At 41.1% G+C, this 17,389-nt stretch overlaps 1 protein-coding gene across 8 annotated transcripts in view; it reads right to left on the bottom strand.

Annotated features, from left to right (window-relative positions):
- Window positions 1-17,389, bottom strand: part of ATG7 (autophagy related 7) — a 300,945-nt gene that overhangs the window by 111,380 nt on the left and 172,176 nt on the right. For 5 of the 8 annotated variants that reach the window (XR_012657137.1, XR_012657138.1, XR_012657135.1 and 2 more), the window contains one exon: window positions 14,453-14,674. The exons of the other annotated variants lie outside the window; for them this stretch is intronic. The gene's annotated coding sequence lies outside the window, so the exon portion shown is untranslated. The remainder of the gene's footprint in view (window positions 1-14,452; window positions 14,675-17,389) is intronic. 8 annotated transcript variants of the gene reach the window in all.

Raw genomic sequence — 17,389 nt, 5'->3', positions numbered from 1 at the left:
GGCATAGTTTAAAGTTCAGTTTCGAGAAACACACTTTCAAACCCTTCTCCCTTTTTCAGCAGTGCTGTTTGCCTATAATCCTATTTGTACTGTTTGTGAGTAAGGCATTATTATAATGTAGATGTACTCATGTCCTATTACTTATAGATTTGACAATTAAGCATGAAAAAGCTATATTAAAAAGCCATTTTACTTAAACACCTAAGAGAGAGAATTTTTTTGCTTTGTTCTTTAGTTACCTCTTTATGCCTGTGTACTATAAATCATTTAGGGCATTTACAGAATTCCTGAAGATTTATTTATTTCCATCTTCACTTGCTAACTAGTGTTGAGTTCAGAGTTGTGTTTATCCAATCAACAGCTGGTGGCAACATAAGCAATAGAAGAATGTAAAGAGGAAGATATCTCAATGGACATTTAATTTTAAAACAAATGTAAAAGATATAAATGGACAGAAGTACAGATAAGGATCTGAAATGAATAGTTTCATAGACCAAACAAAGCCTTTATTGTTATGCCTCTGGAAAAGGGAAGTCAAATATTGTGTGGTTATTTTTCCTTTTTTCCTCCCCTGTGTTTATCCTAGTTTTCTCTTAACTTTGAAAACAACTCGAACTGGGATAGTTTTTGTACATTGTTTGCGATGTTTTTTTCTCTGATCTTCAAAATTATAAAATTTATTTCTGCTGTTCACTATGAGTGAAATTTATCCATGTGGAGTGCCAGCATAAGATCTTTTCACCACTTAAATCCCACTTAATCCCTTAATTCACTCCCAATGAGAGTGAATGTTATTGTTTTGCCATTCACAATGAATTTCATAATGAGGTAAAAATATAAACTGGTTTGGAACAACCAGTAAAAGTGGAGCAAAGAATAGATTTAACAAGCTGCTTGAGATCAGAAATCCAGTAAGATCTAAAATTGCAATGATTGCTAGAGTCCTAAGAATCTCTCAGCATTTCCATTAAATCTTATTTTGGGGGCAAAGGTGGGGGAGGTTAATAAAGGAGACGCAGACAGACTTAGGGATCCTATATCTCCCATGTATCACTATAATATTTTATCATCATTCCATAAGCAAATAGTGGACCCCTCCAAAGATGACCCCACCTTATTTACTCTAGTTTTGTAATTATGGTATTTATAGGCCATATTAAAGATGAGGTTCATTGATGCCTCAGAAACTTGAATGGATAATTTTGATCTCTGTTTAATATTTGTTCCATTTGTCTTCCTGACCCAAAATGTAGACACACGATGAAAGCTTGCTTTCAGTTAAGTCACTAGCAAATCTCCAGTTGACGTAAATGATGGGACCAGGATTTTACCCAAAGTGTCAGTTGAATGCAAATATTGTGTTACTCTGAATCAAACTTCTTAAATTTAAAAGGGAGCCTATGAACCATTAGATAACACTTTACTTTTAGGTACTTGTGATGATTAGCACTATCAAAATACCTATTAATCAGTTGTTTACTCACTACCAGTATTAGTCAAGTATCAGAGGGATAGCCGTGTTAGTCTGGATTTGTAAAAAGTGACCAAGAGTCCTGTAGCACCTTATAGACTAACAGACGTATTGGAACATAAGCTTTCATGAGTGAATACCCACTTCGTCAGATGCATGTAGTGGAAATTTCCAGAGGCAGGTATAAATATGCAGGCAAGAATCCATCTAGAGATTAACAAGGTCAGTTCAATCAGGGAGGATGAAACCCTCTTCTACCAGTTGAGGTGTGAACACCAAAGGAGGAGAAACTGCTTTTGTAGTTGGCTAACCATTCACAGTCTTTGTTTAATCCTGAGCTCATGGTGTCAAATTTGCAAATGTGCCAGAAATGTCCCTCTGCTATGTATATCAGCCAAACTGGTCAGTCCCTATGTAAAAGGATAAATGGACACAAGCCAGATATTCGGAATGGCAATATACAAAAATCTGTGGGAGAACACTTCAATCTCCCTGGACACAGAATAGTAGATTTAAAGGTAGCCATCCTGCAGCAAAAAAAACTTCAGGACCAGACTTCAAAGAGAAATTGCTGAGCTTTAGTTCATTTGCAAATTTGACACCATCACAGTAAAATCTGTAAACAAACAAAATGTTGGGGGCCTTCCATAAATAATCAGATTTTATTTGTGGGAAAAAATATGGTATTAAATGATCATACATGCTTGTATGTGTAGCCTTTTCCAGTTCCCTATGTACTTTTGTCCTACATCCATAAGGCTAAAAATGACTTGGAAAGAACCTTTCTGGACTTACTGAAATCCAATCTCATATTGGGTTTAATCCAACCCTATATACCTCAATGGCAAAAGGGACTTGAAAGTCATATTTTGACACAGCTGAATTCCTTAGTCATACTACTGACCTAGCATCTAATATAGCTGAGAGCATATTACTGTTATTAAACACACTGTAAGCAGAAGTCTTGTCTCTGGAAAACAGAAATATGGTAGTAAGAATATAAATATTTCAAAACTGAAATAGCTTTCATCATCAATTAGTAATTACCAGTTTCTTCATTCAAACGTCTACAAGTCATGTCTAGCCCAGATGCAGAACTTTTTTTTCCTACTCTACAGTGTACAGAAACAAAAGAGTAATCAAAGAAAACTAACATCCTAACAAATAATATGATTTGTACTCAGCAGTGTGATTAACCAGATGTGAAAATCATTTTTCGAAAATACCTCCATCCTTGTCTAAGGGAAGAACACAAAATCTACATGACTGGAATGCAGCTGTCTCACATTACTAGGAAAAGTCACTATGCTAGTATATTGCCTAAAGTGGGGTAATGAAGTAGTGTTGAAAAACAGCTAATTTGCTGCAGCACAAAATTAGGGCACTAGCTAGTTAATATGAAATGCATATACAGAACATCATTTTATGCAAATTGAAATTGTACACTTTCCATTGGTTAGGACACCACAAACTTTATGATTTTCCACCTTACTCTCCCCCTCCCACCACTATGACAGTGTCACTAAATCCTGCTTTTCCTTCAACATCATCTCCAAAATTCATTCACTCCTCTTCATAGCCACAGCTAAAAAGTTCATCCAGGCTGTAAATTATCACTCCCCCAACTACTGCAATCTCTGCCTCCTCCTCCTCCTCCTCTGTGGACTTCCAGATTCTTCCTTGACTCTCTTCAATCTGCTCATAATACTGTGAAACAATCCACCCAGCTTGCCTGCTGCTCCAACCAGGTTCAGACCTCATTCAAATCATACCAAATGCCAGCTCCTTGCTGTCAAGGCCCTTGCTGTTCACTACCACTCCATTCTTGTCTTGCCGTGTTGGATTTACCCAAGTGTCACAAATCATCAACCCCTTCACATCCTTTCTCCACATGTTTCCATGCTTCCCCCTCTCCCCCGCCGCCTGCACTTAGAACACCTACCCAGACCTGAATCACCATATTTCTTACCCTCTCCTCCTTCAAATCCTACATTAGACACCTCTTCCAGGAAGTCTACAGACTCTAATTCCTCTCCTCTCCTTAAAGAAATGTTAACAAGTCAGACAGCAGACAATATCAACAAACAAACTAACAAGCAAACAAAAAACTATTACAAAATATGCTAAACTTCACGGCTCCACCACTTCACTTCTGTTGCATCCCTTGCCAATTTGTGAATTGTTTATTTAATGGAGCCCTGTACTCTTGCTGTCCGTAAACTGCTTAGCACAGTTTTGAAGCGATATAAATAAAATAAAATAAAAATAAAATTAATCATCAGTTTGGCCTCCGTTACTAGCTGTCAAATTTGCTGATTCATTTTATTCACATTTACTGCACTTCATTAAATCTGCATCTAAATATGGTTTAAATAACTAAATGATAACACTATAACTATGTAACACCCAGGGTAGCAGCATTCATAAATCCTTCAAGCATTTGGCAAGTTCTTTAATCCACAGTAATCATGTTTCTTTGTATAACAAGTCTTGTGATATCTGTAACAGCGTCTCTCTATAGTAACAACAGTCTTAGTGTTACTGTTCTCCCTTACATGCCTGAAGTATTAATCACAGTTCCATATTTAAGCATGAAATTAGAAAGCTTCGCGTACTCTTTCCAAAACAGATATGCTAATCAGAATGCAGCCTCACACTAAACAGAATGGTAGATGAAGTCTCTGGTCCTTTATAGTACATATACTTAAAGACACATTAATATTTTTACAATATTTACCTAGAGTGAGAAGGCATCTTCTTGTTACCACAGTAAACCATTATATCTTGAAGTTTAATGTTGTTTTTGCTAGGGAACTGGAAATTTTTTAGTTCCTCCTGCAATATCAACAGATTAATGTTTTTAAACAGACAAAATACCCTAAAAGCAGTCTTGGAAAATTCTGTTGTAAAAATATGTTGTTTGTTTTTTAAATAGGAGAGTAAATATCATTAAGTTTTAGTTTTTTGTGTGTAATTTTTTTGTCTGTTTAATAACAGGTGAGTAGAGTTGATGACAGGGCTGGCAAATTTTCATTCACTGTTGCAAAGCAAAGGAGTGGCTCTTTGCTCACAAGATCCAGTCTTTAATGAATTAAATATATTTATCAATTAAAGAAAATATTTTGTTCCATAAATAAGTTAAAATTCTAGAAATATTCCAAATATTTTAAGATATTTTGTAGTCAAGACCTTTCTGACATACTCAAATGACATTTTTCCTCTAGTTATTAGTTATTTATGAGTAGGAAAGGATAATTCCAATGTTAAATCTCAAAAAAATGACACTTGCACAGCCAAGTTCACTTAACTTCAACTCAAGTAATGGAAAATCCTGTTTATTGTCAAACCTTTATGCATTAACTCAATATAAATGAGCACATTTAATAGCAATTATTTTTCATATACATCAATTAAACCCACAACACTGATTTCCTGCTCTAAAATATACTGGAGAGACTGATGGGTGAGGTAATGTTCCACCTTCTATTTAGGCTGCATTAATAAAGTCATAACATTACTCCTGAGGGAATTCTGCGCCACTGCACACGAGCAGAATCTATGTCTCCCACAGATATTTTCCCCTTCAGCAGAAAATACATTCTGCCAGAGAGGTGCTGCAGTTATGCCATTCTCCCACTAGGGGCTGTCGTGGTGCCAGAATAGAGGGCAGCCAGCTCAGCCAGCCGTGCATAGGGAAGAGGAGAGGCTGTGTTCCTCAGAGCTCCCTGTCCACCGGGCTAGGTGAGAAGGCACAGGATATGTGTATGTGTGTGGGGGGGGTACTAAACAGAAAGGGGCAAACATGCATGCTGGGAGGTCACACAGACTGGGGTCAGAAGGGCTAGTGGGGGGGACACTAGTGTGAATGACAGCGGGGATGGAGACACATGGGGATTGGGTGTGGGGTGCAGGACTCCTGGGGAGCTAGGGGGGAAATATAGGGACATGGGCAGGGGGTGGCTGAGTGGGGAGTGCAGGGACACATGGGGATGGAGAGTAAGGGTGGCTGAGTGGGGATGCTGTGACGGTGCTGCCCGTGGGAGCCAGCTGAGGTCACTCAATCAGGGTGAACTGCAAACAAAACGGGGCAGACAAACCCCAAACCCTGGTGGTTACTCCAATATTTAGATTTACCAACCAGCACAAAACAGCTTCTATAGTACCTCACTGGTTACTTAGAAGTTTAAACCACGCAGTTCCCTTAAAGTGCCCAGCCTCAGGCCTCCGTCCCGACACACCTGTCAAACATATGATGATTCCTGAAAATCTTATCTCATCATATAAAAGAAAAGGTTCTTCCAATCCCAAAGGATCAGCCACACACCCAGATCCAATTATAACTTAGATCTTACCCAAAATACATGCTATAGCCAATTCTTATTAACTAAGCTAAAATTTATTACAGAAGAAAAGAGAGAGTGTGTTGGTTAAAAGATCAATATACAGACAGACTTGAATTCAGTTCTTGAGGTTCAGATACATAGTAGAGGTGAGCTTGTAGTAGCCAAATGTCCTTTTAGAAATAGTCCATAGGTTATAGTCCAATGTCCATATTCGGGGTGGCTCCAGTGAATGACTGGGGATCTCAATCCTTATGGCTTAAAGTTTCCCCCTCTTGAAACCCAAAGCAGATCTGAGATGAAGAAGGATCGTGTTCCAGCTTCTTATACATTTCCAGCAGCCTTTCGGCCTGAGAAAACAATAGGCTTAACTCCTTCTCCCAAACGTCCTGGCAATTAGCACAGAGTAATTTATCCATTAAACAGTTTAGATACAGGATACCATAACCTTCAAAGAGACACAGAAACAATAATACTATTTCATTCAAGTATCATCCTAAATGTTAATATTCCTTTTTTGATCTTTGAATTAAAACTATAGCAACAGACAAGACTTGTTTGCTGACATCCCAAGACCTGAACACACACCTCCCCTTCTACCTCTAACAATGCAGACTTGCATTTCAAAGCTCTACTCATTTACATATCTTGCTAACCAGTCCTTAAGGTTCACTCATGGGTCAGGTCAGTCAGTGAGGTGAGTTAATTAACTCTTTCTGGCCCTGTCACCTTTCAATGAGATATTATATTATACTCATAACGTCACAGATGCAAAGACATGTTGGGACAGAAACAGGGAGGAGCATGGACATATGGGGATGGGAGGAGAGAAGTGGCTGAGTGGCAGTGGAGGGACACATTTGGACAGAGGATGAAAGGACACAGGGGGACAGAGGTAGATGTGCCTCACTGAATGGGAAAGGCTAGGAGTCAGCCAGGGTCTGCTTCAGGGAGGCTCCTGAACTCCCTAACAATCCCTCTCTCCCCGCAAAAAATGGTCTATACTTCTCCACCCACCCCAACAACCTCTCAGGTTCACTCCCAGGCTCCTTCTCAGCAATTACTTCCCTCTCCCTCAGATCCTCCATTACCCTTGACTCTCCCAAGTCTTTGCACTGCTTCTGAGGGGTGCAGGAAATAAATTTCTGTATTTCTGTTTAAATGAATTATTAGTCAAAGATCTGTATTAATATGCCTAGTAAGGAATCTCTTTGTCAAAAACATTTCCTGAATCTTTTTTATCTGTATTGTTACCAACATACTTGTTGACAGGTATTTCAAAATAAATTACCAAAATAACTGAAACTGACATGATTATACTGTGTATTGTGACAAACAAAATATGCAGAATTTTAAAATAGTGTGCACAGCATTTTAATTATTTTGGCCCAGAATTACCACACGAGTAATAACATGCAAGTCACAGGAGGTGATAGTACCATTCTACTCAGTGCTGGTTAGGTCTCAGCTGGAGTAATGTATCCAGTTTTGCTACCAATGTATAGACATAGAGAAACTGGAAAGGATCCAGAGACGAGCAACAAAGATGATCAAAGGGATGGAATGTAATCCATATGAGCAAAGGCTGAAGGAACTGGGTCTGTTTAGTTTGGAAAAGAGGAAATTAAGGGGGTAATATGATACTGGTCTTCAGATACTTAAAAGGCTGCCACAAAAAAGATGGAAAAAAGTTGTTTTCTTTTGCCACAGAGGGCAGGACAAGAGTCAATCGCTTCAGACTACAGCATAGCAGATTTAGATTAAATCTCAGAAGAAACTTCCTAACTATAACAACAATAGGCCAATGGAACAGACTGCCTCGGGAGGTTGTGGAAGCTTCTTCACTGAAGATTTTCAAAAGGAGACTCGATAGCCATCTGTCTTGGATGGCTTAGGCAACAAATCCTGCATCTTGGCAGGGAGACAGACTAGATGACCCTTGTAGCCCCTTCTAACCCTATGATTCTAATTGTGACACTTTGCGTACCTTTCCCAGACCAGAAGAAGATATTTGTGTAGCTCGAAAGCTTGTTTCTTTCATCAACAAGTTGGTCCAATAAAAGATGTTAGCTCAAAAAAGAACTCAAATGTGAAATTGCGGAACTATTAACTATGGTTTGTAACCTGTCCTTTAAGTCAGCTTCCATACCCAATGACTAGAAGATAGCTAATGTAACGCTAATATTTTAAAAGGACGCTAGAGGTGATCACGGCAACTATAGACTGTAAGTCTAATGTCAGTACCGGGCAAATTAGTTTAAACAATAGTAAAGAATAAAATTGTCAGACACATAGAAGAACATAAATTGTTGGGCAAAAGGCAAAAAGGTTTCTGTAAAGGGAAATCGTGTCTTACTAATCTATTAGAGTTCTTTGAAGGGGTCAACAAACATGTGGACAAAGGGGAGCCAGAGGACACAGTGTGGTTAGATTTCCAGAAAGCCTTTGACACCAAAAGCTTTTATGTAAATTAAGTTGTCACGGGATAAAAGGGAAGATCCTTTCATGGATTGAGAACTGGTAAAAAGGCAGGGAACAAAGGGTAGGAATAAATGGTAAATTTGCAGAGTGTAGAAGGGTAACTAGTGGTGTTTCCCAAGGGTCAGTCCTAGGACAAATCCTATTTAACTTATTCATAAATGACCTGGAGAAAGGGGTAAATAGTGAGGTGGCAAGTTTGCAGATGATACTAAACTGCTCAAGATAGTTAAGACCAAAGCAGACTGTGTAAGAACTTCAAAAAAAGATCGATCCATCCACTCCCAGCATCTGGCACTCAGAGGCTCAGGGACACCAAGAGCATGGGGTTGCATAAGAACATAAACTATACATATATCCAACTATATGTACACTATGATGGGGGCTAATTTAGCTACAACTAATCAGGAAAGAGATCTTGGAGTCATTGTGGATAGTTCTCCGAAGATGTCCATACAGTGTGCAGTGGCAGTCAAAAAAGCAAACAGGATGTTAGGAATCATTTTAAAAGGGACACAGAATAAGACGGAGAATATCTTATTGCCCTTATATAAATCCATGGTACACCCACATTTTGAATACTGCGTACAGATGTGGTCTCCTCATCTCAAAAAAGATATACTGGCATTAGAAAAGGTTCAGAGAAGAGCAACTAAAATGATTAGGGGTTTGGAATGAGTCCCACATGAGGAGAGATTAAAGAGGCTAGGACTTTTCAGAGGAGACTAAGGGGGGATATGATAGCGGTATATAAAATCATGAGTGGTGTGGAGAAAGTGAATAAGGAAAAGCTATTTACTTGTTCCCATAATATAAGAATTAGGGGCCACCAAATGAAATTAATGGGCAGCAGGTTTAAAACAAATAAAAGGAAGCTCTTCTTCACACAGCGCACAGTCAACCTGTGGAACTCTTTGCCTGAGGAGATTGTGAAGGCTAGGACTATAACAAGTTTTAAAAGAGAACTAGATAAATTCATGGAGGTTAAGTCCATTAATGGCTATTAGCCAAGATGAGTAAGGAATGGTATAGTAAGGAATAGCCTCTGTTTGTCAGAGGGTGGAGATGGATAGCAGGAGAGCTCACCCACATTGTCTCTAATATCCAGGGACAAACGTGGCTACAACACCACTGCAAACTAAAAAATACTGATCTACTGAGGACCCCGCAAAATTATTTTTCCATTTTCACCTGAGACACTTTTTCCAACCTTTATTTCTCTAGCAACTTCAAGAAACCAAAATTAGCTACTAGCAGTTAGGCGTGTAAATCTACATTTTAAGTAACTTTATAATGGCTTTTGGTCTAATTTTCCTAAATTTTAGGTTTATTTGAAAATGAGCATTACCACCAAAAGACTCATACATTTCTTCAGTAGAATTGAAGATGGTATTGAGATACTAAAATTATACAGGATGGTTTCTGTTAAAACTTATTACAAAAAGTACTTTGAAGTGTCTAGTGTCTGTCTGCATATCACTAGTTTGCTGTATTAACCTGCTGCTCTTGTATTAAACTTGGATAGGAAGATCTTTGGGTAGGGCACAACCTTTTTGTTATGTGTAGACTGTGACCCTGACACTGACTGGGGCCTCAAGGCATTACTGCAATACAAATAATCAACAACAGCAAAAAACAAACTCTCTGATACATTAAGGCCAGGATACTTACAGGTATCTGCTTAACTTTTTGCACGTGAGCCCTGAACACATACCTACTTAAATCCAGCCATAAACCCAGTGTCTTTATTAAGACCAATTCATAATTTTGCTAGACCCCAAAAATCATGGTCTTAATAAAGATACTGGATTTATGGTTTATTACAACAATCTGTAACTCACTATCTCTGCTTTGTCCTATGACTACAGGGGTGTAGTAACAGGCCATTTCACTTTGAATGATCCCTACAATATGCACTAACTACTTATGCTAAACTATCTGTTCGATTTTGTATTTAGCTGTGACAATCTGAGTACCTTTCCCAGACCTGAGGAAGAGCTCTGTGTAATATCTGTAATCAAAAATAAAAATATCAAGTGAGAATTGTACACTTTGTATTTTGTGTTGGAAGATGGTGCCTGGGTGGCCGGGATCTGGTACCCGTTGCTGCAGGGGAAGGGTCCAATCAGCTGCAGAGGCAGGGGAGGGACCAATCAGGAAATGGACTAACTGGGACTCTTTCTGAGCTGCTATGTCTGCTCTCCAAAAATCCCAGACATTTCCTGTAATTTGAAAAATCTGCTGAGACAGGATGGAGCCTCAAAAAAGAGGCAATGCCTGGGAAAACCCAGACGTATGGTAACCTTATCTGTATATGGAAAGGCATCCGCACTACCCAAACCAGGCTCTGGCTCCCACTCTTGGGGTTGGAATAAAAGTCCCAAGAAAATAGTATTTTCTGCTGCCTGTTAATCCCACAAGGATATGAAGCCACAGAAAGGCCTCAGACTCATGGGGTGAGTTCCAATCTATAGCTCTTCAACACTGGTTCACTAAGTAGTTCCTTCACAGGAGCTTGCCTGGTGTGCTGTTCTATCAGAACAAACCTCGGCTACTGTACAAGCAACAAAGAAGGCTACCGCCATTACAATTCCATAGTAAAAGTTCCATAACTTCCTATCATGAGATTATTACAATAGACCACACAGCAGCCAGTTTTACATGGAAAGTAAAATAAATGTTCTTCAATTGTTCTACCTGAAACACCGAAGAGTCACTTAACTGAGTGTGGGATTTTTTGTTCTGATTAATATTCCACAATCTTGGGGTGAGTCAGCCCATTTAAACAGTATTTTTGAGAGGCTGGAAACATTAAATAGCTCATTTTCCACTCAGCATGCCTCTATCCATTATCTCCTATTAATACTACTGGGAGTTTAACTCATACATCATTGGAGGCCAAACCTCTAAGAATGTAAGATAACTACCATATGAGTGACTGCACTTGAAGACATGTGGAGGATATCTGGAACTTATAATCATCAGGTTATTAGTCTGGGTGGAGGTGAGGGGGAGGAGAGTTAAACATTATTTTCAGCAACTATCTAACATACATCATTAGCATTCTATTCTTACAAAGAACATTATCCTTCTTGACTGCCTGGTACAAAGTTGATAAGTATCATGCACTATATACACTGTCGCTGTTTTAGTGTGCAGTATGTGTGGCACAGACAGATCCAAAGATTAATGCATATAAATCACCCACCCACAAAAAAAAATTGCTACACAATTGCCAACTAATACAATGAATATGAAATGTGTGTTTTTACAAGTGCTACTCAAGAAGATTTTATTTGTGGGAAGAATGACTCATGGGATAGCAAGAACTATACTGTAATTACTCAAAGCTAGAAGACAAAAGGAATTAGAAACTTAGATGAAATTTAAAAAAAAAAAGTTCAAGAACCATATTAGCAAAAACCAGCTGTTGCACTGTAATATTTTTGAATCGCTTTATGTCATGTCTTCACATACTCATCCGGCAGTAGTTCTCTTTTTTCCTTTTCTATTTTTTTCATCGTTTTAGTTTAGTTTTGCTATTCTTGGCTCACAGTTTCAGCAGACACTAGACAAATAATCTTTTCAACAATATAGCCCTTTTCTAAACAGTATCTCTCAACTCCATCCCTTGGGGGGGGGGGGGGAGTAATGACTTAATACTTCTCAGGTTCATCAGATGCACCCCTTCCCTATTTGTCTTACTTTTCTTCTTGCTTACTTCGTCGCAGGAGAAACAAGAATCTTGGGATTTCAAACTTCATCTACATATATATTTACAGCTATTTCTAAATATAGTATTCGTATTATTCATCAGCAACATTATTTTACGCTGTGATCTAGTCAGATCTGATAATATATGGGAATCAGGCTGGGTCAATACTTGGAGACTTCCACTGGGCTACAGGAAGTTGTGTTATTTCAGTAGATGGTGATCTTCCCTGAGAGTCATTAATGAATCAATGACCTAACATGGTGCTAAGGAGTAATACTTGGCTAAAATGACAACATATGAGTGATTGAGAACTCCTTGTCCTCATCACTTACAGATCCCCTGATACTTTTCTCAAGACTAGTGTTATTGTTCAATTCTCAACATCAGCAGTTGTGCAGAGTTGCTGTGTGCCATTAAACATTTAATGTGTTCCTCTAAAGAGGTGTATGAAGTCATATCTACATATGGCCCCTAATTCTGGAAAGCATCCCTGTTCAGGACAGCATTTATACACATGCTTAAGTACTGTCCTGTTTGGGGGCCATAGTTTTTAAAGGGCTAGAATGAAAGCTGCTATATAAGTGTAAGATATAAATTATTATTAAAGGTGCTAGTTTTTTCTGTTATCCAGTGCAAGTAATTAATAGAGATGACTATCTTACTACCTCCGGAAATTTACAAGTCACACTGATTTTATACTTGTCTTTATGAAATTATTTTAATTATGATTTTACATTAAAAACACAGTGAAAAATTCCAGGCCAAAAGATTAAAATACATAAACAGCTCAAAGTAGATGAAATACTTTTCACGTTACTATAAGAAATATCTGAAAATCAGGTTCCAGACACCCCAAGAGGAGAACAGAAGGTTTAAACCCTCCAAATAAGCAGTTAAAGCAACTGGTTGTACACAATCTTATTGTACTGCAAAAATATATCGAGTAAGGTATTTTATGAAAGCTTGTAATGTTCTAAACTTAATAATTATGAGATATGTATGCAGGTTATGGTTTTGAATTCCTGTACTTGTACATATAGAGAACTGTGCTCACAAACCTCAGCTCCACCTTACAGCATGGCGGTGAGGGATAAGAGAGAAAGAAGAACCTCCCAAGCCAGGTGTTTACAGAAAATCAGAGTAGTCTAATGATCCATTGTACAAACAGGAAGAGACATATGAGGTACCATCAGAGTTAACTGAAGACATTGAGACAACTGGGAATTTACCCACTTTGAATATCTGTAGGGACTGAAGGAAAAAACTGCAATCCCATTTAAAATAAAAGGGGTCTGAAGTGAAATCCACCCAGAAATTGTTGGTCAGCCTCTATGTGGTAACCTGTCCATGAATGCTGGATCCCCTCTATAGCTAAGGGGTGCACTGGGAAACTGTTCAAAGGCAATAGGTAACTTGTATTAGAAAAGAGATTTTATTTAATATGTAAGTGCAAAGCTTTAGGATGTGTTTTTATGTTTATTTTCTGTGTACTCTGTATACATTTGCTTTCCACTACTTTTTCATATTTGAATATGTGATTTTTCTAGTACAAAACATTTTGTTTATTTTCAACCCAAGAAGATTCTCTGGTATGCAAACTTTGTGGACTGTTTATCCCATAGTGAACCGTTAACTGGGGGGACTGGTTTCATGCTTTCAGAGTGGTGAACCAAAGGGGAATGGTCCAAGTGTTTGGTAATTAAGAACTTGGATTTGGGGAGACTCAGTACTGGAGGGGTTTTGGTGTCACCCCATAATAAGTAACTAGACTCGTGAGAGTTATGCTTGTGAGGTGGCTTCAGGTGTTAGGAATCTGAATCATAATCAGACAACACCGATGCACCCTGAAGTTATAGGGCAAGCAGTGAAAATGTCATATCATCATTGCTTTCAATGTTTTGTGAAATACACAAATACTGTTGTGATGGGTTTGGTCACAGAGCCCCCCCCTTGGGACTGTCACCTGATGTGCTGAAACTACCTCTGATCCTGTTTTCCCTGTCAGCTTCAGACTCCAGAACCCTGTCTTGTTGAGCCAGACACATTAGCCTGCTGCAACCCAGACCCAAGGTTTGAACCACGTCCCCAAAGCTGTAGACTTTAACTGAAAACCACTCAGCAGGTACTACTGTTTCCAGCACTCAGACACACAGCTCCCAATGGGATCCAAACCCCAAATAAATCTGTATTACTCTATATAAAGCTTATATAGGGTAAACTCAAACTGTCCATCCTCTATAGCATTGATAGAGAGATATGCACAGCTGTTTGCTCCCCCAGGTATTAATCTCTAATAAACAAAAGTGATTTTATTAAGAATAAAAAGTAGGATTTAAGTGGTTTCAAGTAATGACAGACAGAATAAAGTAAGTCATCAAGTAAAATAAAACAAAACATGCAAGTCTAAGCCTAATACATTTAAGAAACTGAACACAGGTAAAATCTCACCCTCAGAGATGTTCCAATAAGCTTCTTTCACAGACTAGACTCCTTCCTAGTTTGGGCTCAATCCTTTCCCCGCTACAGGCCTTGTTAATTCCAGCACACAACTTAGGTGAAAAGCAGGTGATTTCACATGACTGGGACCTCCTTTGTTCTGTTCCATCCCCTTTTATGGCTTTGGCACAAGGTGGGAATCCTTTGTCTCTCTTTGGTTTGCCCCCTTTCCTTCTAAATGGAAAAGCACCAGGTTTAAGATGGATTTCAATATCATGTGACATGTTCACATGTCCTGTGAAAAGACAGTTAACTTTTCCGTAACTGGTGTTCTTCAAGATGTGTTCATGTCTATTCCACAACAGATGTGCGCGTTTGCCCCATGCACCGGTGCTGTTAGTTTTTCCCCTAGCAGTACCCGTAGGGGAGCGCTCCTAGCGACCCCTGGAGTGGCACACTATGGCATGGTATAAGGGGTGCTGCGCACTCCCCCCACCCTCAGTTCCTTCTTGCCAGACAACTCCAACAGAGGGGAAGGAGGGCGGGATGTGGAATAGACATGAGCAACACCACTCGAAGAACACCAGTTATGGAAAAGGTAACTGTCTTTTCTTCTTCGAGTGACTGCTCATGTGTATTCCACAACAGGTGATTCCAAGCTATATCTGTTGGAGGTGGGTAGGAGTTCACAAACTCTTGGCACAGAGCACAGCCCTGCCGAACCCGGCGTCTTCCCTGGTCTGGGAGACGATTGCACAATGTGAGGTGAACGTGTGAACTGAAGACCATGTGGCAGCCCTGCAAATGTCCTGAATGAGGACATGGGCTAAAAAGGCAGCCGACAAGGCTTGCACCCTAGTTGAGTGTGCCCTCACAATTGATGGAGGAGGGATTCCTGCCAGGTCATAACAGGTACAGATGCATGAGGTGATCCAATTGGAGAGCCGCTGAGTGGCGATCGGCCGACCGGCTTTGTCCGCTCCAGGTAAAATGCCAGAACCCATCTCATGTCCAGTGTGTAGAGGTGCTCCTCACTGGATGCATGGGGGTTAGGGCAGAGGACCAGCAGGAAAATGTTCTGACCCATGTGGTAGGCGGAGACCACCTTCGGGAGGAATGCAGAGCTGGACCGTATCCTTATGGAACACCGTGTACAGGGGCTTGGAGGTCAGGGCCCTGAGTTCTGAGATCCATCTAGCATATGTGATCGCCACCAGGAAAGCTACCTTCCATGAGAGGTGCGACCAGGAGCATGTGGTTAATGGCTCAAAGTGAGGACCCGTTAACCAGGCCAGCACCAAGTTCAGGCCCCACTGCGGGACTGGGAGCCTAACTTACGGGAAGAGATGATCCAATCCCTTAAGGAATCAGCCAGTCATAGCATGGGAGAATGGCCGCCAAATGCAATTTGACGGAAGAGGGCACCAGGCCTTGGGCTCTAAGGTGAAGGAGATAGTCTAAAATGAGTTGGATCAGGGCAGGTATGAGGTGGAGTGATGCTAGGTTGAGCTGGAAGCGGCAGCCCTGATCCTGGTAGAGCAGGTCTGGGCGGGATGACAATGGCCACGGCGGGGCAACCACCAGGCTTGTGAGGGTCTCATACCAGTGTTGCCTGGGGCATGCCGGGGCAATCAGGAGGACTCTGGCACTGTCTGTCTATCTTTTCCAGGACCTGGCCCATCAGCGGGAGTGGGGGGAAGGCATAGAGAGGCTGGCCTGACCAGGATAGGAGGAAGGGATCAAAGATAGCGCACACTCCCAGCCCGCCCCCTACCCCTCCACCCTGACCAGAACTGGGAACACTGGCAGTTTTGCTGAGTCGCAAACAGGTCCAGCTGGGGAGTTCCCCACTCCTGGAAAAGTCTGTTCACCACCTCTGGGTGTAGAGACCGCTCATGCTGAGAGAAGTCTCAGCTCAGGCAATCTGCCAATGATTTCTGGGCGCCTGGTAGGTGGTAGGCCTGTAGACAAATGTCATGGGCTATACAGAAGTCCCACAGCCTAAGGGCTTCCTGGCAGAGGGCAAAGGAGTGGACCCCAACTTGTCTGTTGACGTAAAACATCAAGGCCATGTTGTCTGTGAGAACCCTGACCACTCTGCCCTCCAGGTGTGAGCAGAAGGCCATGCACGCCAGCTGGACCACCCTGAGTTCCTTGACGTTTATATGCAGGGCAATGTCCTGTGCAGACCAGAAACCTTGGGTCTGAACATCCTCCACACGACCCCCCACACCAGGTCTGATGCGTCAGACATCAGCTCCACCGACGGGGGCCTACCCCTGAATGGGACCCCAGAGAGCATGTTCCTTGGGGAGGACCACCATTGTAGGGAGGCAATCACCGGCTCGGGCATAGTGAGGACCTTGTCTATCTTGTCACTGGCCTGGGAGAACACTGGGGCCAACCAGAGCTGGAGGGGTTTCATCCTGAGCCTGGTGTGGCGAACCACATATGTGCACACAGACATGTGACCCAGGAGTTGGAGACACACTCTGGCTGTCATCAAGGGAAATTTTGTGAATGTGTCGACGAGCCCTTTCAGGGTCTCGAATCTGTCCAGTGGGAGAGAGGCTGACGTCACATCCAGGACTGCCCCGATAAACTCTATGCGCTGTACCGGGACTAACGTGGATTTGATGTCATTCACCAACAGACCCAGGGTGGCACACATGGACAGGAGGAGTACCATATGATCCCATAACTGTGACTGGGAGCTGCCCTTGACCAGTCAGTCTTCCAGATAGGGGAAGATCTGGACCCCACGATGTCTGAGGTAGGCCACCACCACAGACATGCACTTTGTGAATACCGTGGGAGCAGTGGACAGGCCAAATGAGAGGCCTGTAAATTGGTAGTGCTTCTGCCCAACTGTGAAACGGAGGAAGTGCCTGTGCCCCTCAAATATATGAATGTGGAAGTACACATCCTGCAGACTGAGAGCGGCGTACC

The sequence above is a fragment of the Chelonoidis abingdonii genome, chromosome 17, assembly GCF_003597395.2.
Source record: "Chelonoidis abingdonii isolate Lonesome George chromosome 17, CheloAbing_2.0, whole genome shotgun sequence".
Taxonomy (NCBI): Eukaryota; Metazoa; Chordata; order Testudines; family Testudinidae; genus Chelonoidis; species Chelonoidis abingdonii.
Note: the sequence above shows the minus strand (reverse complement) of the source record. Positions and strands in the feature narration are given on the sequence as shown.